We start from the raw sequence: 24,851 nt of genomic DNA on the forward strand, positions 1-24,851 counted from the left end.
ACCGAGGGGTGGGAGATGGGGACTCAGCCCCACAGTCCATCCACTTCACCCCTCTCTTTCCTGGGTCAGAGAGGGGGGGGATTCCTGGGAGAAAAACTGGTGACTCTCCTGGAGCACACAAAACAGCACCTTCCTCCACAGACTACAAGCTCCTAGTGATGGCTGTATAAATCTGTATGTAGTGAGCTCCCTCTAGTGGTGGCTGTATATATAAATCTGTATGTAGTGAGCTCCCTCTAGTGGTGGCTGTGTAAATCTGTATGCAGTGAGCTCCTCCTAGTGGTGGCTGTGTAAATCTGTATGTAGTGAGCTCCTCCTAGTGGTGACTGTATAAATCTGTATGTAGTGAGCTCCCTCTAGTGGTGGCTGTATAAATCTGTATGTAGTGAGCTCCTCCTAGTGGTGACTGTATAAATCTGTATGTAGTGAGCTCCCCTAGTGGTGGCTGTGTAAATCTGTATGTAGTGAGCTCCCTCTAGTGGTGGCTGTATAAATCTGTATGTAGTGAGCTCCTCCTAGTGGTGGCTGTATAAATCTGTATGTAGTGAGCTCCTCCTAGTGGTGGCTGTATAAATCTGTATGTAGTGAGCTCCTCCTAGTGGTGGCTGTGTAAATCTGTATGTAGTGAGCTCCTCCTAGTGGTGGCTGTATAAATCTGTATGTAGTGAGCTCCTCCTAGTGGTGGCTGTGTAAATCTGTATGTAGTGAGCTCCCTCTAGTGGTGACTGTATAAATCTGTATATAGTGAGCTCTCTCTAGTGGTGACTGTATAAATCTGTATATAGTGAGCTCTCTCTAGTGGTGACTGTATAAATCTGTATGTAGTGAGCTCCCCCTAGTGGTGGCTGTATAAATCTGTATGTAGTGAGCTCCCCCTAGTGGTGGCTGTATAAATCTGTTTGTAGTGAGCTCTCTCTAGTGGTGGCTGTATAAATCTCTATGTAGTGAGCTCCCTCTAGTGGTGACTGTATAAATCTGTATGTAGTGAGCTCCCTCTAGTGGTGACTGTATAAATCTGTATGTAGTGAGCTCCCCCTAGTGGTGGCTGTATATAAATCTGTATGTAGTAAGCTCCTCCTAGTGGTGACTGTATAAATCTGTATATAGTGAGCTCTCTCTAGTGGTGACTGTATAAATCTGTATATAGTGAGCTCTCTCTAGTGGTGACTGTATAAATCTGTATGTAGTGAGCTCCCCCTAGTGGTGGCTGTATAAATCTGTATGTAGTGAGCTCCCCCTAGTGGTGGCTGTATAAATCTGTATGTAGTGAGCTCCCTCTAGTGGTGGCTGTATAAATCTCTATGTAGTGAGCTCCCTAGTGGTGGCTGTATAAATCTGTATGTATTGTGCTCCCTCTAGTGGTGGCTGTATGAATCTGTACATAGTGAGCTTCCTCTAGTGGTGGCTGTATAAATCTGTACATAGTGAGCTTCCTCTAGTGGTGACTGTATAAATCTGTTTGTCTGTATGAATCTGTATTTAATGAGTTCCCCCTAGTGGTGGCCAATCAGAAATAATGAGTTTTCCTACACTGATGAATTAAAATATTACTTAGTAAAGAATTTAGGGGCTTAAAACAGAATGTGATCATACATTTGATGGAGGGATGGAGCTTATTCTCGGTTTTAATATGATGTGTTAAATGGATAGTCAAAAATAAAGTCTAACATCATTAATAGGACATGAAGAAGCTTGTGTGTTTTTGATGTTGAGTTGACTTTGCTTATTGATATTTTAGCAGCTTGGGTTAGAAAATGTCACATAATATGCTCTAGATGATATAGGGTCCTCGTCTGTAGGTGCAATGACTTTGCCCCTCCACAAACTTTTTATTTTCTTTTTCTTGATTTTTTTTTCCTATTTTTCATTTACACCTTAATCTTAAAGTCTATATTTTACAATGTCACTTGTTTTTTTTTGTTCATCAACTTTGGTTTTCCAGGTGTTTTCAGCTATTTTTGTCTTTTTTACAAGTCACTACATTTTGCTGCTTATGTTCTCTTGTACTCCCCTTCATCTCAGGAGTGATTTTACCTATGGTTGATATTTTTTTTTTCTTTTTTTGCAATATTTGAGGGGAACATGCAGTTTTATTTATATTTTTCTTTTGTTCTAGAAGTCGCAAAAATGATTGAAGACAAAAATATATATTTTTTTATTTTGCTCAATATTCATGAACCTTATACATCATTTTGATGATTTGATGCAAAAAAAATCAACAAGAACCACAAGACAGAATAAGAAAGGTTACTTTAAAAAAAAAAAAAGGCAAATGATAACCTGGGGCCCTAAATGTATATTTTACAGGTAAGCAAATTTTTAATTGATCGCTTGTTGGACCAAATATACGAGACAAGCAAAAATAATCACTGAAAGGACATTCAGGAAAGGCTGCTTGTAATTTGAATGAAAAAGCAAAGGACGGCTGGGAAGATCACCGACGTTGTTTATACGGATTTCATAATCCAATACGACGGGCGCAGTACTCAGCTAATAGGAAGAAGAACAGGAAATGGATCTTCAATAAAACAACTTTTTTTTATATTACCTATGGATGGGTTTGCGGAATTTCCTTTTCTACTGCTTGTAGTTTTTTGTACAGCCTGTAGGTGGCAGCACTGCAGTTGATGGTTTCAGCCAAGGAGATAACGGAGCAGATTAACTATTGATCTCCGCTATGGAATATTGGAACGCAATCAGCTCTGCATTAACTATAGATAGTCACTGTAAGGTTTGCATGGGCAGAAGTTTTCATTGCAACCTTAATCACGCGTTCCTTTTTGATTGTCTCTCTTAGTAACTTCATGACATATCTTCATTGATGGCATCTTGCTATTAGTTGACATGTAATTCGAGATCCCAGAGTTTGGTCAAAGTAGGAGAAAACGTTTGATTACTGATGAGTGATACAGCTGGCAGCAGGTGCATAACATTATTGGTGCATCTTCTACCTTCATCTGTACGATACAGCTGGCTTGGGCTGTCCATACTTTCAGATTTCCTCCTGCTGCCCACAGCCCTCTTCTTCTAGGTCGCATCTACACGTTGCCTCTGAGCCTCATCTTATCCTTCGCTGTCTCAGGTTCCCCACATCTATAACCTCCTGAGCGCTCAGCTCTTTACTCCCTGCAGTTGTGCTCTCCTTCATCACTTCTCCTCTGTTCTGGGCATGAAGTGTTTTCCAGCCATGTCTGGGGTCCACTTTAACAATCTGGTTGCTTATTTGCTACTTCTGCTTCACTTTCTTGCCACACACCTGTGACGCCCCAGGGTCCTGGTCATCACAGTAGCATTGCTTTCCTCACGGGGGAGAGTGATGTTACGTTTGGAGGCAAGAAGGGATAACTGTCACCAGTTAAACACAAGCATGCAACATGTTCACACTCCAGGCCACAAGGGGGAGCTTTTGATCCTATTTACTAGGTGACTCCCCATATATATGGTAGTTTGGAGGGAAAGTTAGTTCTTGCCAGGAAGCAGACTGGAGCATTCTGAGGCAGAAGAGGGTGTACGGAGCTGTGTAGCCGCAGTGCTGCAGCTCCTGGGAAGAGATTGTACGAAAGCCAAAATATATTGCAGTGAGCGTGTAGGAGAGAAAAGCACAGGAGAGTAACACCAGTGGGAGACCAGGTACGAGCAGGCTGCCTCCTTCTGAGGCACAGACACCGGAAGCCGGAACACCGAGGTTGTAAGGGACTCTAGGACATACAGCAGAGACCGGCAGGACAGCTGAACTGACAGTTACCTGTCCGCCACACACACCTGAGACACAGTAACACATAGAGCCCGGGGCGTGATAGAGTCCCTGTAAAAAGGCTCGAGTTTCCTGTCATGCAGGTATTGTCCTATCCTATATGGGGGACAGAGAAGAACTGTGAGGACCTTATCTGAAGCCATAGGCAGTGAGGGACTACAACACCACCACGCTAGAGGAAGGCTTTTAACTCCACCTGGTAAAGGGGACTCTGGATTCGCTTCCAAGCTGGCCGGATCCTGCCTGCCCTGTGATCTGGTGCCCTGGACTGTGGCAGCCTGAAGTCTTCAGTAAACAAGTAAAGAGACTGCAAACCTGTGTCCTCCTTCTTTACTGCACCATTCACCATCCTCATCTATACACCGGGAGCCCTGGGGACCTACTTCACCTGTGGGAAGGTATACCATCTAGCTGCCATAACATCACCCCAGTGGACCCCTTAAAGCAGCGTCAATCCCCACTGACCGAATACCACAGGTGGCGTTATGAACATAAACTCTATTCACCAAATCCCTTTAAAGACTTTCCCCTTTAACATAGGTGGACCGGGTCGCCACCGTGACATCCCCCTGTGAACACCGGACCCGGTACCCAGTACCCCACGGCCGTGGCGGGTGACTCACACCCCCTCTGCAGCCTAACACCTTCCTGCCATTCAATCAGAACTTTCTAAGAAGCTCCTGGTAATTACTTAAAGACGACCTGTCACCAGTTCGGGCATATCGTATTCCCAATACTCCCCTGAAATTTCTGTTGTTTTGTTCTTTTTTTTTTTTTTTTAATTCCACCATACGGTTCCTAAGATATGGCCTATTTTAAGTTCTTTATCAAGGAGCGTGGCACACAGGATCCTCTGGGGCGTATCTAAAGGGTGATTTCGATATTTACCCTGTTAGCACCACTCCCTTGCTAAAGACCGTAAAAAATAGCACTAAATTAAAAGGTCTGTATCTCCGGAACCGTGTGACAAATTTTAAAAAAAAAATGCAAAACTCAAGGGAGCCATGGGAATAAAATAAAAGCAAAAACTGGACACCTCTGACCACTTAACAGGTCCCTTATTTAAAGAAGGGTTGGACTCGCTGTTGGCCTATTTTTGCCCCATGCCTTTCATGCTGCTGTCTCCCACTGCTATCATATTATATTTATTGTCATTCAAAAAAACAATTGCAAGCCCCATGAAATCACAGTAACTTGCATCAGTACAAAAATATAAGGAATCAAATGTCAGGTAATGGTAGAATATCACACAGCAACACACAAATACAAAATATGTCCTCACTGCAGACTCCTCAGGGGCGGTCAGTCATCGTCACTGGGCGGCTTCTATTGTCCTGCATTGTGCTACATTGTATGTGATGTCGATGTTTTTCACTGATCTAGAAGAAATGGATTTAATAGGAAACAGGACAAAGAGTTAAACAGCGCTGTACTTTCTGGCCAGGTGAGGTGCCCTGACTGAATAGAGAAGCTGGGTGCACGGGGGTCACAGGGACAAATGGAGGTACAAAAGGTCCTGAAATTTCGCACAGTTTGTAGAACATTGCTGGATACATGATATAAATACAGAGGAGATATTTCTATTTGGTGAAAATACTTATCTGAATTTAACGTGTGTGGGGAAAAGCGCATGTTTCGCATTTAAACATGTAATCCCCACCCCCAGTCTGCCAAAAAAAGCCCCTAAATGCCCTGAAATGCCCCCATTTGGGATCCCATTGATATGTCAGTCTTCTTCCAAAGCTTGCAGGTCTCCCCATCACTCCATGTGGCCCCAGCCACACACTGAGGAAGGAAAAGGAAAAGGAAACTGAAAAAGACATTCTTGAATTTAATAATTAAGAAAGGGGTATATTGGGGAAATGGTAGTCTCCTCATTGACTAGTGGGACTTTTACTTCTCTTCCAGGGACTAAAACGATTCTGGAGTTTCTCATCTCTGACCACAATGGACACCAGTGTGACGTTGGGTGGTAAATACTGAGCAGTTTGGAACAGTTGGGTTTGTGGAGTCACCACTTAGTCCATGTCATCTTCATCTTGGGATGTTCCAGAAACCGTTTAGCATGTGGGCCAAGCATGGTACATGCGTGAGGTTGTCAAGCATCACAGCCACCACCAGGGTAAGGTCATTATCACACACGATCATTCCTGGTTGGAAGTTCAGCGGTGACAGCCACAGAGCAGTCTGGTCTGTCATTCCTTTCAATAAGTCTGCCATGGTGTGTGGTTTGTCTCCTAGACTAATTAGATTCAGCATAGCCTGTTGCCATTTCGCTGAGACTGTGCTGTAGAGCTTCCAGTTGATGTTGACGATGTGCTCTGAGATACCAAATCGAAGATGGAGGATGAGTAGGAGCAGAAGGAGGTGCATCTGGTGTAGGTGGTGGAGAAAACCCTGATAGAATTAGGTTCATCAATCCTCGGCATCTGGAGCACATGTACCATGCCAGGATGTGACTCAACCCCCAGCTTCCATAATGTTCACCCAGTATGCCATCAGGGAAATGTTGCATCTCTGGCCACAAGCACTTATCCACATGTCAGTTGTTAAGTGTTCAGTCCCAGTAAGTGCGTTGGTAAGGGCACGGGTGGTGTTCCTGGACACGTGCTGGTATAAGACGGAGACACCACACTGGTAGAAATAGTGACGGCTGGCGACCGAGTACCGAGGGACGGCTCGTAAAAGTCGGCAGAAATGCTACTTGTGTTGAAACCTAAATGACAACATTTTCACGGCAAGCAGCCTGGAATTGTGCTCATTTAGTGTTTGGCCCTGTGGGTGGGTGGTTGGGAACTTTTTTTTCATTCCAAAGCTTGGGGTAGGGACAGTTGAACACTGGGCTGGTACAAGTATTTGGAAGTACCTGATGTTGGTGCTTCAGAATGTGCAAGGATAGGTGCAGGGCAGGAGACATCTGCGCCAGTGTCAGGAAGCACCTAGCACAGGGGAAGTGGCAGTGGTGTCACCTGCTGGCACCAATCGTGGACCCAGGTGTTCTGCTCACTGAGTTGGGTCCTTAAATTACATGTGCTTGATCATGCTGGTGGTGGTTAGGCTCTTAGTGGTCAGGCCCCTGCTGATCTTGGCATGGCACAGGTTGCAAATGACCATTTTTTTTGTCTCAGAACTCTCTTTAAAAAAGTCCCAGACTGGAGAACGCCAAACTCCTTGACGGAGAAATTCACATGTTGGTGCTCTGCAGAACAAATGACCACCTTCTCCCTCTGGTCACCCCACTGCTTCTTCCTTCCTGTTTCAGTTCTTCGATATCTCTCCCTCAGCACTGCTGACCTCACTCTGCATGCCAGCTTCCCAGGTTGGGTCAGTGACTTTGTCATCCACCACCTCGTCTTCCATTTCTGCACTCTGGCCCCCCTGACTTGGTGACTTAACAACCTGACTTATAGGCAATTTTGTCTCATCATCATCTACCAACTTAGACAAAATTTGTTGTTCCTCACCGTCATCTTCTTTTGACCATGGCTGCCTCTAAGTTTTGTGCATCACTTCACAACATCTCCTCCTCCTGTCTCTCTTGAAACATACAAGGTGAGAGGCCACAATCAAGAAATTATATTGTAAATGGCTTCTCATAGTGTGTATTGGGACTCACCATGGTGGTAGGAAGGAGGATCAGGGTGAGGAGGAAGTGATCCAGACTATTGGCTGGTGAGACTCGACCGACCGGGTGGAAGACTGGGTGGTGCTGCCAAGCCTGCAGGAAGCATTATCTGCTATCAAACTGACCACCTGTTTGCATTGATGTGGCTTCAGAAGTGGTGACCCGTGCCTCCCTGCAAAACAGGACAGGAAGCTATTTGTAGTGGATGGCCTTGTTTCTTGTACTACAGGAAGAGGCATAGTCACACCTTCCCCACGTCCTCGACATCTGCATGCACCATCATCAGCTCTTCCCCTTCCCCTTACCTTGCTACATGCCTTAAGCATTTTCTTATTGCTAGGTCTATCGAGACTAAGTTTCCTTTATTAATTGAAACTACATTTTTTAAATTAACTGAAAATCTTGCAAATTGTCTCTCCAGAGAGGAAGAGGACTAGAACTCTAGTGCCACCTATTGGAAGTAGCAATCTTAACAGTCAATGTCGACCCTTTAACAAGCCTTGTCACATGACTTAGGATAAAAACCAAATCATAATCTCAATTTGCAGACACTGTGTTTCGGGGTACTGCCCCTCGTCAGTGCAAAGTGGAGATCTGGTTTGGCTGAGTGAGAGGCATCTGACCGGGATCCAAGAAGTATAATTTCTCCTTGCAGAGAGTGACATGATGAGCATGTCGAGGTGAGGAGACTTAAAGCCGCAATGCTCCTCTGAGAAACATGCAAATTGTCTCTTAAGGGTAACAGGCACCAAACATGCAGGACGGATATTCGAGCTTTATGTCTAAGCAATGCTCAATGCTCGTCGGGTGCCGAGTACATCCGAGCACCGAGATACTCGAGTGATATCCGAGTATCACCAAAGATGTTTGCTCATCCCATGATAACCCCCTGCCACAATGTCCCTATTAAGGGCTCAAATGGGATGACAGAGGGGGATCCTCTTCCCCTATCTAGCCACTTAAATTTTGCTATAAACATCTAAGGGACTAAACAGCCAAGATCAGAGTTATCGCCAACCTTGGCCTTTAGAGCTTACAGAAAATGTCATCTCATTGATGGTGAGTGACGGAAAAAACGAAGCTTAGGCAGAAGTGTAACATAATAGTTTTTGGTTGAAATGCTGAATCTGTAGGAGGGGCCCCATGTTATTAGTGTCTTATATGTGGGGACCAAGGACCCTCTGAAGGTCCCATCCTGGGAGCAGCAGCCAGCACCTCTATGGTGGACCTTGTCCTGCCTTAATAGGGTAAAAGAAAATAGTCAACACTTTCTTTGAAGTCCTCACCTTGAACTTGGAGAGCAGAAGCTGAAAATATAAGAGGATGAAAAAAAATGTAGGATGAGCGGTGTTTATTCATCAAAATAAATCAAAGTGAAGGATGTCTGATAACTGCGGCTGGAGAAGCGGCCGTGAGTGATTGCTGCCATTATTGCTGTGCTATAAAGTCCCACAATCTGCGGCCGAGGGAAAGAGGGGGCAACGGAGGAATAATTAGAGAAAGTAAATGTTACGAATATTGATGGGAATTTGTGTTTCATGTTAAGTGATAAAAATGACAACGCTTAGGATGGGATTATGATGTGAAATATGGCCGTCATGTTCGGAAATAATAGACGGGTCTCAGTAAATTATAACATAAGGTTTGAGGCATAGAGCAGAACGGTGCGATGTCACTTGACTGATGAGTTTTGTGTATGGATCTCTTGACTAAACATGGAAATTTCCTAGAAGAAACATGTTATATTTCTCATAGACAAACCATGATCGTCCCTGAGAGTGAGAACTTTGGAGGTACCAAGATGTGGACCTGAGGCTTGGAAAGCCAATGGTGGATGTCAACTCTATGTAGACTCTCTACATCGACCACCCTCCATGGTCATCATGGTACATGGCAAGGAGCAGTCTAGTAGATGAGGCCCAGTGGTCATTACATGCAGCCGGCAATGATCAAGCAGATAAAGCTCAATAGTCACGGCTTGTGGATGGCAGTAGAGTAGTGGATGACACTCAATAGTTTGGCCAAATGGCTGAAGAACCAACTAGCATATAACCAGCAAAACTGGTAATAGATTGGTGGATGAGACCCAGTGGTCATAAAACTTGACTGACAGGGAAACAGCAGATGACATCCAATGGTTCTACCACTCCTCCTGGCAGATCTAGGGTTAAAAGATCACTACATTTTGTGAATTGCATATCTTCCATTTAGCCGGTGTGTTTGTGTCCCGTATTAAATTAATTTAGTTTCCTTTGATGCTGCTACTGGAGAGTCGTCTTCCTGTGCTGTGTGCTAAAAGTAGAAGTAGTACATGTACTAGTGTGGGTGGTATGGGTAGAGGTGCATTATATGTACTGGTGTAGTTGGTGGTTCATCATGCAGTAGGTACTGGTGTGGGCAGTGGTGCATTATATGTATTGGAGTGGGTAGTGGTGCATTATATGTACTGTGGTGGTGCACTTTATGTACTGGTTTGGGAGGTGGTGTATTATATATACTGGTGATGGTGCATTTTATGTACTAGTGTGGGTGGTAGTGCATTATATGTACTGGTGTGGGTGGTGCATTATATGTACTGGTGTGGGTGGTGGTGCATTATATGTACTGGTGTGGGTGGTGGTGCATTATATGTACTGGTGTGGGTGGTGGTGCATTATATGTACTGGTGATGGTACATTATATGTACTGGTGTGGGTCATGGTGCATTATATGTACTGATGTGGGTGGTGGTGCATTATAAGTACTGGTGTGGATGGTGGTGCATTATATGTACTGGTGTGGGTGGTGGTGCATTATATGTACTGGTGTGGGTGGTGGTGCATTATATGTACTGGTGATGGTACATTATATGTACTGGTGTGGGTGGTGGTGCATTATATGTACTGGTGTGGGTGGTGGTGCATTATATGTACTGGTGTGGGTAGTGGTGCATTATATGTACTGGTGTGGGTGGTGGTGCATTATATGTACTGGTGTGGGTGGTGGTGCATTATATGTACTGGTGTGGGTGGTGGTGCATTATAAGTACTGGTGTGGGTGGTGGTGCATTATATGTACTGGTGTGGGGTGGTGGTGCATTATAAGTACTGGTGTGGGGTGGTGGTGCATTATAAGTACTGGTGTGGGTGGTGGTGCATTATATGTACTGGTGTGGGTGGTGCATTATATGTACTGGTGTGGGTGGTGGTGCATTATATGTACTGGTGTGGGTGGTGGTGCATTATATGTACTGGTGTGGGTGGTGGTGCATTATAAGCACTGGTGTGGGTGGTGGTGCATTATATTTACTGATGTGAGCAGTGATACATTATATATAATGATGGGGACGGCACCATTATAGTTTCCCTTGTAGTCTTGCGCAGTGAAGAGGTTAATGTATAAATCCATTGCCAGTGTAGATCAGTGAAAGGATTAAGGTTCATTCTTTGTGCTCACCCCTCTGGTCTCCAGCAATGTGTTATAGCTGCATCATTAATTATCTGAGCATAGAGGGGATATAGAGGGGATTATACTGCTATAATGACTTCTAACAACACAGTGATGTATGAAAAATGTAAACCGCACGTAATCACTGAGTGCAATGACACAAGACATCAATGGTGATTATGTGGCGAATAGCCCTCGTAGCTGCGATTCTTACATTCACTCTCTGATATCTGGGTCTGTGGAACAAAAGAGTTCTTGTGCCCCCCCCCATTCATTGCCAGCCCCCTTCTGACAGAAGCCTTCCTCCTCGCTCCCGAGATGACAACTGCCTTATATGGTCGTGCAGGAAGTGCTGATTCCATTCGCTACATTGTAACCACTTTCTATAGAATGTTCTCATGGATGAGCGTGAAGCTGTCGATAACGAGATGAGACGGGAGGGTGATATCCGCTCTTATTCATAATGATAGGGCTTATAAGGATAAATAACAGGTTATTCATTTACGTAGGGACAATGGGGAGTGAAGCGGGAAAGCTTTATTGAATTTTGGCTGAATTTTAAGTAGTGAATCCTGCATACCTGGCCGTCAAGAGAAGTGCAGTAAATTTCTGGATCGCTGGTGGTCTAGGGCGCTGAAGGGATCAATGTTTAATCCTATGGTGATCTGAGACAGCGAAGGAGTCAATGCCTGTATTCCTGATGGCAGCGGTTATTAAATTGCTCAATATCTGCATCCCTGGAGGTCTAAGGAAGTGAAGAAGAACAATTCTGCTTCCCTGGTGGTCCACACCACAGCCCCATGTCTCCTGTGATGTCAATTCCACAGCCCCATGTCTCTTGTGATGTCGATATAACAGCCACATGTCTCCTGTGATGTGTATATACCACAGTCACATGTCTCCTGTGATGTATATACAGCAGTCTTGGTCTCTCCGGTGATTTATATGCCATAGTTCCATGTGGCCTGTGATATATACTTGTATACTTCAGCCTCTGTGTCTCTTATGTTACGTATATACTGCATCCCCCATGTCTCCTGCGATGTGCATATACTACAGCCTCTTTGTGTCCTATGCAATGTATATACAACAGTCTCAGTGTCTTCTGTATGATGTATACAGCAGGCTCGGTGTCTACTATGTGATGTATATGACATTCTTGGTGGCTATGTGATGTGTATACAGTCATCTAGGTAACTTGTATGTGATATATACAGCTCTGTCTCCTATGTAATGTGTATACAGCAGACTTAGTGTCTTATACATGATGTGTACAGCAGTATCAGTCTCCTATGTGATGCATATACAGCAGGCAGTGTCTTCTATGTGATATATATACACATCAGTTTCAGAGTCTCCTATGTGATGTAAATACAACAGCCAGCATCTCCTATGTGACATATAGAGCAGGTTCAGTGTCTCCTATGTGATATATATAAAGCAGTCAGCATCTCCTATGTGATGTATTTACAGCAGTCTGTGTCTCCTATGTGATGTATATACAGCAGTCAGTGTCTCCTGTGGTGTATGTACAGCAATATCAGTATCTCCTATGTGATCTATATACAGCAGTCAATGTCTCCTATGTGATGTATATAGCAGTCTCAGTGCCTCCTATGTATTGTATATACAGCAGTCAGCGTTAGGGTTGAGCGAAACGGGTCGGCCAGATTCAGAAGTCGCCGACTTTTGGCAAAGTCGGGTTTCATGAAACCCGACCCGACCCCTGTGTGGGGTCGGCCATGAGGTCGGCGATCTTCTGATCTGGAATTGGAATTCCGATACCGAGTTCCGATATGTTTAAGATATCGGGAATCGGTATCGGAATTCATATTTAAGTGTAAAATAAAGAATCAAAATAAAAAAAATATTGATATACTCACCCTTGGACGCATCCTAGTTCTCACCGGCAGCCTTCCTTCCTAAGAATGAGCACCTGAAGGGCCTTCGATGACGTCGCGGCTTGTGATTGGTCGCGTGAGCGGTCACATGGGCGTCACGCGACCAATCACAAGCCGCGACGTCATCTAAGGTCCTTCAGGCGCTAATTCTTAGAAAGGAAGCGTCCGAGGGCGCGTCCGAGGGTGAGTATATTCCTAATAGGTATATACTCACCCTCGGACGCGCCCTGGTTCTAACCCGCAGCCTTCCTTCCTAAGAATCAGCGCCTGAAGGACCATAGATAATATCGCGGCTTGTGATTGGTCGCGTGATGCCCATGTGACCGCTCACGCGACCAATCACAAGCCGCAACGTCATCGAAGGTCCTTCAGGCACTCATTCTTAGGAAGGAAGGCTGCCGGTGAGAACCAGGGCGCGTCCGGGGGTAAGTATATCAATATTTTTTATTTTGATTCTTTATTTTACACTTAAATATGGATCTCAGGGCCTGAAGGAGAGTTTCCTCTCCTCTCCTTCAGACCCTGGGAACCATTAGAAACCCAATGCACTGCATTGGGTTTCGTGTTTCGGCCGACCCCGACCCCGACTTTTCTATAGGATCGGCCGATTTCACTCGATCCGACTTTTGAAAAAGTCGGGTTTCGTGAAACCCGACCCTATCCTATAAAAAGAAATGTCGCTCAACCCTAGTCAGCGTCTCCTATGTGATGTATATACAGCAGTCTCCGTGTCTCTTTTGTGATGTGTATACAGCAGTCTCTGTGTCTCCTACGTGTTGAATACTGCAGACTTTCAATTGCATGAGTTCTATAAATGTTACATGAGCAGTGATGAATTTCTAACTGTAAGATGACCTGCAATATAATATACATAAAATCACAGCATTGAGGAGCAGTTCCACTCATAACATTAGGAGGAACTAATTAAATGTTTGACCAGATATTTCAGTGCAGTTTTCAAGTTGATAATTTTGTACGGCTCCCAGAACATGATACAAATATCCAAATTATCCACGGCCGGAAAAAGGTTCCCTATCCCTGGTCTAGAGCAATGACGGGATCAACGTCTGTATACCTGATGACAGTGGTCATTAAAAGGGCCAAAGTCTGCATCCCTGGTGGTCTAGAGGAGGTAATATTTCTATCCCCAATTTTCTAATAAATTAAAAGACTAAACGTCTGTATCCCTCATGTTTTAGAGCAGTGAGGGATTAATATCTGTATTGTTAATGGCAGCGTTCAGTAAAGGAGTCAATGTCTGCATCCTTGGTCGTCTAAAGGAGTGAAAAAGCAAAAAACCTGCATCACTAATAGTCACTAAGGCACATATTTGGACAACATCTACTTCCCTCATGGTCTGGAGCAAAGAAAGGTCACTGGTTACATATCTAGGGAAAATAATGGGTGAATGTCTGCATCCCTTTATCCTTGGACGTTTAAGGCAATGAAGGAGTAATGTAGAAGGTTTACACAGTAAAATATCGATATTTGCAGATGATACAAAACTATGTAAAGCAGTTAATACAAGAGAAGATAGTATTCTGCTACAGATGGATCTGGATAAGTTGGAAACTTGGGCTGAAAGGTGGCAGATGAGGTTTAACAATGATAAATGTAAGGTTATACACATGGGAAGAAGGAATCAATATCACCATTACACACTGAACGGGAAACCACTGGGTAAATCTGACAGGGAGAAGGACTTGGGGATCCTAGTTAATGATAAACTTACCTGGAGCAGCCAGTGCCAGGCAGCAGCTGCCAAGGCAAACAGGATCATGGGGTGCATTAAAAGAGGTCTGGATACACATGATGAGAGCATTATACTGCCTCTGTACAAATCCCTAGTTAGACCGCACATGGAGTACTGTGTCCAGTTTTGGGCACCGGTGCTCAGGAAGGATATAATGGAACTAGAGAGAGTACAAAGGAGGGCAACAAAATTAATAAAGGGGATGGGAGAACTACAATACCCAGATAGATTAGCGAAATTAGGATTATTTAGTCTAGAAAAAAGACGACTGAGGGGCGATCTAATAACCATGTATAAGTATATAAGGGGACAATACAAATATCTCGCTGAGGATCTGTTTGTACCAAGGAAGGTGACGGGCACAAGGGGGCATTCTTTGCGTCTGGAGGAGAGAAGGTTTTTCCACCAACATAGAAGAGGATTCTTTACTGTTAGGGCAGTGAGAATCTGGAATTGCTTGCCTGAGGAGGTGGTGATGGCGAACTCAGTCGAGGGGTTCAAGAGAGGCCTGGATGTCTTCCTGGAGCAGAACAATATTGTATCATACAATTATTAGGTTCTGTAGAAGGACGTAGATCTGGGGATTTATTATGATGGAATATAGGCTGAACTGGATGGACAAATGTCTTTTTTCGGCCTTACTAACTATGTTACTATGTTACTATGTCTATGTCCCTGGAGGTATAAGATAATAAAGGGTCAATGTCTATGTTCCTGGTGGTCTAGAGAAATGAAGGCATCACTGATTACATCATTCATAGTCGAGGGCAGTAAAGGAATAAATGTTTCCCTGGTAGTTAGATAATAACGTGTATTTTTTTCCGGTATGTTCAGGGAAAGTTTAAGGGGCAAAGACACAAGAGCCCTGAAACCTGCAATTAAAAGCTCAAGAGTTTTATTTCCTCAGCATATAATTACACTGTTATACATATTTGCAAAAAATGTCAGGTTCAGTTAAGAAATCAGCCGTTTCTTAATGATTTTCAGCTCCTGAAATCTAACGAGGAAAATTTTTAGTTGGCTTTTTGATTCTATTATATTTAACGGTTTTCCTTGTACTGCTACATATAATTAATGCATAAAAGTTTCAGTACTTTCAAAAATTATTATTTTTGTAAATACAAAGATGTAGAATATTTTGTTATGCCAATGTTCTGATATGTACTTAGAGGAAACTTAGCAACAATTCACATAACTAAAGCCTAAACCTAAATCTAAACACTAATGCAAGCTCTAAAGTTACAGAAATTGCTCTACAACATTTGCTCTACAACATTTGCTCTACAACATTTGCTCCAACTCTCTTTTCCTTGTCTCTTGTACTCCTGCGTTGAATGATCTCTTACGATTGTCCAGCAGTAATCTGCAAGCATTGATGGTTTCCATTTTCCTTGATATCTTTTCTCCATAGCCACAATATCTTTGTGAAATCTCTCCCCGTTCTCGTCGCTCACTGCTCCACAGTTAGGTGGAATAAAGTCTAGGTGCGAATGTAAGAAAATAACTTTTTAAACACATGTTACAGCCAAGATCATTATCAGTTTTGAAGAGATTTTCCACCAACTTTTCATAGTGATGTACTCTTAAGTAGAGATTCGCGAATATTTCAATGTTCGGTTCAGATTACGAGCCCTGAATTTGCAATATTCGCCGATCGATTCATCGAATATTTGCTGAACATAACGGAAAGCCATCCATGTCAATGGAAGCCAAAACCAAACACATTCACAGCACCTTATAACGGCCCCAAATGCTGCCAAAACGCATCAAATCAGGGGCAGACTCCAGGAAAGTGGCCTCAATTCACCCACAGTACAAATTATAGCACGGCACTGCAGAAATCAGCCAGGCATGAGGTATCGGGGTCTGGGACAGCATTTACAGCTTTTAATTAAACGTCACAGTATGACGAGGTGGGTGAGGGATCGGTGTAGGCCTCCTGTGCTGGGAGCCCTGACACCACATGCAACACCTCTACCTGCTTTCATGCTGAGCCACACTCGGGTGACACAAATAACAGTTTTGTAGACCTCTATTATCAGAACAATGTAAGGATAGTAACACGGGATGAAGGAGACTCAACCAGGAGTGTTCACATTTCCGAAAATCAGTTGCAGACACCAACAAAGTGGCATCAATTTCACACAGTAGAATTGGGACCGACGGGTTTTCCACTACACCCAATCCAGCAGATGGACACGCTACAAGGGGTGTTTATATTTTATAAAATGAGGGTCTGACACCACCGAAGTGGAATAACTGTCACGGCAATAGAAATAGTATAATTTGCACCGACACGTCTTCCACTACAGCTAATCCAGCAGATGTAGACCAACCATGACTGTTCACATTTCCACAAATTTGTGTTAACATCAGCAGCAGCAGCCACAGAAGCCACACTAAAGATATCGCAGAGTGCAGTTACGTGACATTAAAGCATCACACTAAAAAATGCAATATCACCTAGTCTGTACAATCTGCGATTGGGGTGCAAAAGTCCTTGGAGATCCATGACTTGGTCATCTTGATGAAAGTCAGGCGATCTACACTTTCAGAGGACGGCCGGCTGCACTTATCCCTCAGGACACCACCAGCAGCACTGGAGACAGATTATGATCGAACGCTGGCTGCCGGTCACGATAAAACCTCCAAGCCGTGTGAGGCGAGCTCAGGCCACTCATCCATTTTTGGAAGCCCAAAATGTGAAAGGGTCCAAATCCTCCCTTATGGTATTGATATTCAGTTCCAGATACTCCTGCACCATCCTCTCCATTTGTTCACCACGTGTAAGACTTGGACTCTGTTGTTAGTTGGTCTAAAAAAAGTGTCAAAAGACTCACAGAAAGTGCTTCTTCCATGTCTACCACTGCTGCTGCACGGTATCTGCAGGCCAGGATAGTGGTGGAGAAAACGCTGTACCACCAGGTTGAAGATGTAAGCCATGCAAGGCATGTGTGTGAGCTTGCCTCACCATAGGACCGCCACCAGGGTCGCACCATTATCGGACACAGCCTTCCCTGGATGAAGGTTCAGCAGAGACAGCCATTGATCAAACTCAGCCTGGAGAGCTGTCCACAACTCTTCAGCTGTATGACTGCAATCTCCAAGGCATATCAATTTTATCACTGCCTGATTCCGGTGAGCCCTGGCTGCGCAGTATGGAAGTGGTGGTTCGCTCTGCACTGTTGGAACGCGTGTCTCATTAAAGTAGAGGATGAGGGTGCAGGTGGAGGTCCTGGAGGAGATAGAGGAGGAGGCAGAAGCAGTGGAGGAAATGTTAAATGCAGACGTTTGTCCTCCAAGCCTTAGGGATTCCAAGACTTGTAAAGCAGCGCCTGTCCTCCAGCCACCAGAGTCACCCAGTGTCCAGTCAGCAAGATGTAACGCCCTTGGCCATGCTTACTCACCCAAGTGTCTATGGTGAAATACACCCTGGCAGACATAGATTTAGTCAAGGAACTGGTGATGTTGTCTGCGACTTGTTGCTTTAGCGCAGGCACAGCTTTTTAAAAAAGAAATGACGACTGGGCAATTGGTACTCGGGGACTGCGACGGCCATCAGTTTTCGGAAACCGTCTATATCTACCAGGCGGAAAGGAAGCATTTCTGTAGCCAACAGATTGGAGATGGTGGAGTTCAAACTCTTAGCTTTGTCATGCATAGGAGGAAACAATCTTTAACGTGAGCACAACTGCGGACGTGACCACAACTGCGGGACCGTGGGCTGGCTGCAGTGCTGAGAGAGGCCGGAGTATGGTGAACCGGACAAACTGCTGGGCCGTGAGAGAGGTGCAGGCGGAGATGTTATGGTGGATTGAGAAACTTGTGGCGTGCTCGTTTTCTGAGATCGGTCTAAAACAGCAGGCATGTCCGCTGCTGTTACAGCTAAAGGCGGGCTCACAGTCAGCGTGACTGGAGCAGGTAAAGATCCTGAGGTTCTGCGGTCGAAGACCTGTGTCTCAATAGTTGGCACAGTGACAGAGGAAGAGGAAGAAGTAGATGATGCAGTTGATGGGGCAGGTGATGGTTGTTGAGGTCCGCTGGTCCGCTTTTTTGCCCAGTGGGATTCCCAGAGTAATGCATGTTGATTGCGCATGTGAAGGTTCATACATGTAGTAGTCAAATTATTGGACTTTTTACCTTTACTCAGTTTTTTTTTTGCAAAGTTGGCAGGTGTTGTAGATGTTTTTTTGTTCTTACCCAAAGTCAGATATGCCGGACTGATATACAACCGTCTAGTTAACTAGCTAAAATCTTGCTGTTTACAGTGCCAGCGCCAGCAGCAGCCTCTCTGCACTGTTACAGTGTCAAAATGGCTCTAAAACAAGATCTCCACTATTTATATAGAGAGGGACATGTGATTTCAGCAGCCAATGACACAAGCCATTGTGTCAGGACATTGTGGATGTTTCCTGCACCCTGATTGGCTAGCCACAATGTGCACACATAAAGTTAGGGAAAAAAAAAAAAGTGACTGTTTACAAGAATGCCGCGCCTCTGAGCTCTGCAAACCCCCTCCCCTCATCAAACACATGCCAAATGCTCATGATACACCACCATTATCGTTGCAAAAGTGCTGAAAATACTTTTGTGGCACCGCACATATTTTCCCGCACTTTTTACCGAATGTTACCGATTTTTGCCGATTTTATAAATGTTTTGCTTGTGTTTCCGATCACGAATCCGAATGCGCCATATTCGTGCCGAATTTATGTTTGACGATCATTTTAATGAACTAATTCGCTCATCACTACTTTTGAGTTTTCGAAAAATGAGCTACCACTAACGTGAATGCGACCCAGCCAGCTTTTTTCTTTAAACAAGTAGACAAAAATCCAGCTTCTGGCAACAATCAATCAAACATTTCCTATGAGGCCTTGAGGAAGAACGCTGTTTGCATTCAAAATGCGTCACCATGTCATTTCCTGTCCCCTGCAATGTCCCATGTGCCATGGAATTTTTGGAATTTTCAGGGTATGTGCACACGTTCAGGATTTCTTGCAGAAATTTCCTGACAAAAACCGGACATTTCTGTCAGAAATCCGCATGCGTTTTTTTCACATTTTTTATGTGCTTTTTGCGCGTTTTTTTGCACATTTTTTCCCAATGCATTAAATAGTAGCGGGAAAACCGTGAAAAATCCGCAAAATTAAGGAACATGCTGCTTTTTTTTACCGCGATGCGTTTTTTTCACGCAAAAAAATGCATCATGTGCGCACAAATTGCAGAATGCATTCTAAATGATAGGATGCATATGTATGCGTTTTTTATGCGTTTTTATTGTGTTTTTATCGTGAAAAACGCGAAAAAAACACGAAAAATCTTGAGCCTCAAAGTGTCTTTATTAGGGGATTTTCCTATTTTTATGGATTGTTGCCAGAAGCTGGAATTTATTCTACTTGTTTCTATTCTTCACATTTTGGTCAGAACGTCATTCCGTGCATACTGGACTACACAATGCAGGATGTGGTGAGCTGGTTCCAATTTTCCTTTTCACTCAGCCTTTTTCTTGCCCTTCGACAAACAGAGAAACTCTTCATGTTGTAGAAGTTGCGAATCTGAGGTTCAATGAAGACTCCTTCCTTTATCTTTGCTTCACTCAACCTTGGAATTTTATCAGGGAGATACTTCATGCTTTTGTATTTTAATTATTTGCTTTTACAAAGCTCTTTAACCTCTTTACCCCCAAGGGTGGTTTGCACGTTAAGGATATGTGCACACGTCCGGATTTCTTGCAGAAATTTCCTGAAGAAAACCGGAAATTTTCTGCAAGAAATCCGCATTTTTTTTTCGTGTTTTTTTCGCATTTTTTTTAGCATTTTGCAAGCATCGCTTGGAAAACTGACTGACAGGTTGGTCGCACTTGTCAAACATAGTGTTTGACAAGTGTGACCAACTTTTTACTATAGATGCTGCCTATGCCGCATCTATAGTAAAAAATAGAATGTTTAAAAATAATTAAAAAAATGGTTATACTCACCCTGCAGACAGCCGATCTCCTCAGCGGCGTCCATTCCTATAGATAATGTGTGTGTGCGCAGGACCTTCGATGACGTCGCGGTCACGTGAGCGGTCATGCGACCAATCACAGGATGGCGACGTCATCGTAGGTCCTTCACACAGACCATCTATAGGAACAAAAGCGGCAGCATGCAGCGCAGAGAGGCGGGAAGACACCGGGGCCATCAGATGGTGAGTATATGACTATTTTTTATTTTAATTCTTTATTTTTTTACTAATTATATGGTGCCCAGTCCGTGGAGGAGAGTCTCCTCTCCTCCACCCTGGGTACCAACCGCACATGATCGGCTTACTTCCCGCATGGTGGGCATAGCCCCATGCGGAAAGTAAGCAGATCAATGCACTCCTAGGTGTGCGGAATCCCCGCAATTCCACATTTTTAATGAACATGTTGCTTTTTTTTCCGCAATGCGATTTTTTTAGCGGAAAAAAAGCAACATTTGCACTAGAAATGCGGAATACACTGTAATTAATAGGAGGCATATGTAAGCATTTTTTTCGCGTTTTTATAGTGAAAAAACTCTGAACGTGTGCACATGGCCTAATGACCGAGCCAATTTTTACAATTCTGACCACTGTCCGTTTATGAGGTTATAACTCTGGAACGCATCAACGGATCCCAGTGATTCTGACATTGTTTTCTCGTGACATATTGTACTTCATGATAGTGAAGTAAAATTTCTTTGATATTACTTGCGTTTATTTGTGAAAAAAATGGAAATTTGACGAAAATTTTGAAAATTTTGCAATTTTCCAACTTTGGATTTTTATGCAATTTAATCACAGAGATGTATCACAAAAAATAGTTAATAAATAACATTTCCCACATGTCTACTTTACATCAGCACAATTTTGGAACCAAAATTTTTTTTTTGTTAGGGAGTTATAAGGGTTAAAAGTTGACCAGCAAATTCTCATTTTTACAACACCATTTTTTTTAGGGACCACATCTCATTTGAAGTCATTTTGAGGGGTCTATATGATAGAAAATAACCAAGTGTGACACCATTCTAAAAACTGCACCCCTCAGGGTGCTCAAAACCACATTCAAGAAGTTTATTAACCCTTCAGGTGTTTCACAGGAATTTTTGGAATGTTTAAATAAAAATGAACATTTAACTTTTTTTCACAAAAAATGTACTTCAGCTCCAATTTGTTTTATTTTACCAAGGGTAACAGGAGAAAATGGACCCCAAAAGTTGTTGTACAATTTGTCCTGAGTACACCGATACCCCATATGTGGGGGTAAACCACTGTTTGGGCGCATGGCAGAGCTCGGAAGCGAAGGAGCGCCGTCTGACTTTTCAATGCAAATTTGACAGGAATTGAGATGGGACGTCATGTTGCGTTTGGAGAGCCACTGATGTGCCTAAACATTGAAACCCCCCACAAGTGACACCATTTTGGAAAGTAGACCCCCGAAGGAACTTATCTAGATGTGTGGTAAGTACTTTGACCCACCTAGAGCTTCACAGAAGTTTATAATGCAGAGCCGTAAAAATAAAAAATCATATTATTTCACAAAAATGATTTTTTGCCCCCAATTTTTTATTTTTCCAAGGGTAAGAGAAGAAATTGGACCCCAAAAGTTGTTGCATAATTTGTCCTGAGTACGCTGATACCCCATATGTGGGGGTAAATCACTGTTTGGGTGCATGGGAGAGCTCGGAAGGGAAGGAGCGCCGTTTGACTTTTCAATGCAAAATTGACAGGAATTGAGATGGGACGCCATGTTGCGTTTGGAGAGCCACTGATGTGCCTAAACATTGAAACCCCCCACAAGTGACACCATTTTGGAAAGTGGACCCCCTTAGGAACTTATCTAGATGTGTGGTGAGCACTTTGACCCACCTAGGGCTTCACAGAAGTTTATAATGCAGAGACGTAAAAATAAAAAAATAAAAATTTTCCCACAAAAATTATATTTTAGCCCCCAGTTTTGTATTTTCCCAAGGGTAGCAGGAGAAATTGGACCCCAAAAGTTGTTGTCCAATTTTTCCTGAGTACGCTGATACCAGATATGTGGGGGGGAACCACCGTTTGGGCTCATGGGAGGGCTTGGAAGGGAAGGAGCGCCATTTGGAATACAGACTTAGATGGAATGGTCTACAGGCGTCACATTGCGTTTGCAGAGCCCCTAATGTACCTATACAGTAGAAACCCCCCACAAGTGACCCCATATTGGAAACTAGACCCCCCAAGGAACTTATCTAGATGTGTTGTGAGAACTTTGAACCCCCAAGTGTTTCACTACAACGCAGAGCCGTGAAAATAAAAAATAAAAATTTTCCCACAAAAATTATTTTTTAGCCCCCAGTTTTGTATTTTCCCAAGGGTAACAGGAGAAATTGGACCCCAAAAGTTGTTGTCCAATTTGTCCTGATACCCCAAATGTTGGGGTAAACCCCTGTTTGGGCACACGGGAGAGCTCAGAAGGGAAGGAGCACTGTTTTACTTTTTCAACGCAGAATTGGCTTGAATTGAGATCGGACGCCATGTCGTGTTTGGAGAGCCCTGATGTGCCTAAACAGTGGAAACCCCCCAATTATAACTGAAACCCTAATCCAAACACACCCCTAACCCTAATCCCAATGGAAACCCTAACCACACCTCTAACCCTGACACACCCCTAACCCTAATCCCAACCCTATTCCCAACCGTAAATGCAGCCCCAACCCTAACCCTAACTTTAGCCCCAACCCTAACCCTAACCTTAACCCCAACCCTAACTGTAGCCTTAACCCTAGCCCTAGCCCTAACCCTAGCCCTAAACCTAACCCTAGCCCTAACCCTAGCCCTAACCCTAGCCCTAACCCTAAAGGGAAAATGGAAATAAATACATTTTTTAAATTTTTTTATTTTTCCCTAACTAAGGGGGTGATGAAGGGGGGCTTGATTTACTATTTATAGTGGGTTTTTTAGCGGATTTTTGTGATTGGCAGCCTTCACATACTGAAAGACGCTTTTTATTGCAAAAAATATTTTTTGCGTTACCACATTTTGAGAGCTATAATTTTTCCATATTTTGGTCCACAGAGTCATGTGAGGTCTTGTATTTTGTGGGACGAGTTGACGTTGTTATTGGTAACATTTTTGGGCACGTGACATTTTTTGATCGCTTTTTATTCCGATTTTTGTGAGGAAGAATGACCAAAAACCAGCTATTCATGAATTTCTTTTGGGGGAGGCGTTTATACCGTTCCACGTTTGGTAAAATTTATAAAGCAGTTTTATTCTTCGGGTCAGTACGATTACAGCGACACCTCACTTATATCATTTTTTTAATGTTTTTGTGCTTTTATATGATAAAAACTATTTTATAGAGAAAATAATTATTTTTGCATCGCTTTATTCTGAGGACAATAACTTTTTAAATTTTTTTGCTGATGATGCTGTATGGCAGCTCGTTTTTTGCGGGACAAGATGACATTTTCATCGGTACCATGGTTATTTATATCAGTCTTTTTGATCGCGTGTTATTCCACTTTATGTTTGGTGGTATGAGAATAAAGCGTTTTTTTGCCTCGTTTTTTTAAAAATTTTTTACGGTGTTCACTGAAGGGGTTAACTAGTGATATAGTTTTATAGGTGGGGTTGTTACAGACGTGGCGATACTAAATATGTGTACTTTTTTATTTTTTTTTATTTAGATAAAGAAATGTATTTATAGGAAGAATATTTTTTTTTTAATTTTTGGGGGAATTTTTTTTACATTTTTTTTACGCATGTGAATATTTTTTTTTTTACACTATAACATTGCCTTGGGGGGGCATCATGTTATAGTGTAAGATCCCTGATCTGACACTTTGCTGTGCATTTCTCCTGGCTTCCCTGCGCCTGCTCTGAGCAGGCGCAGTGAAGCCACCTCCCTCCCTGCAGGACCCGGATGCCGCGGCCATCTTGGATCCGGGCCTGCAAGGAGGAGGAGGAGGTAAGATACCCTTGCAGCAACGCGATCACATCGCGTTGCTCCGGGGGTCTCAGGGAAGCCCGCAGGGAGCCCCCTCCCTGCGCGATGCTTCCCTATACCGCCGGCACACCACGATCATGTTTGATCGTGGTGTGCCGGGGGTTAATGTGCCGGGGGCGGTCCGTGACCACTCCTGGCACATAGTGCCGGATGTCAGCTGCGATAGTCAGGCCCGTGAGCGCGGCCGATCGCTATGACGTACTATCCCGTCGGTGGTCGTACGGGCCCACCCCACCTCGACGGGATAGTACGTCATATGTCAGAAAGGGGTTAATAGGTTCAACTTGGTCTGCAATGGTGGTAGCAAAATCTTATGTGGGTCAACCACAGCTGGATGCCGGACATTTTTACTCACTGGCTGAAGTGAATGTCAGCGACGCCAATCTCTTTTATTGTAATGA

The sequence above is a fragment of the Ranitomeya imitator genome, chromosome 6 (genome assembly GCF_032444005.1).
Source record: "Ranitomeya imitator isolate aRanImi1 chromosome 6, aRanImi1.pri, whole genome shotgun sequence".
Classification (NCBI taxonomy): Eukaryota; Metazoa; Chordata; class Amphibia; order Anura; family Dendrobatidae; genus Ranitomeya; species Ranitomeya imitator.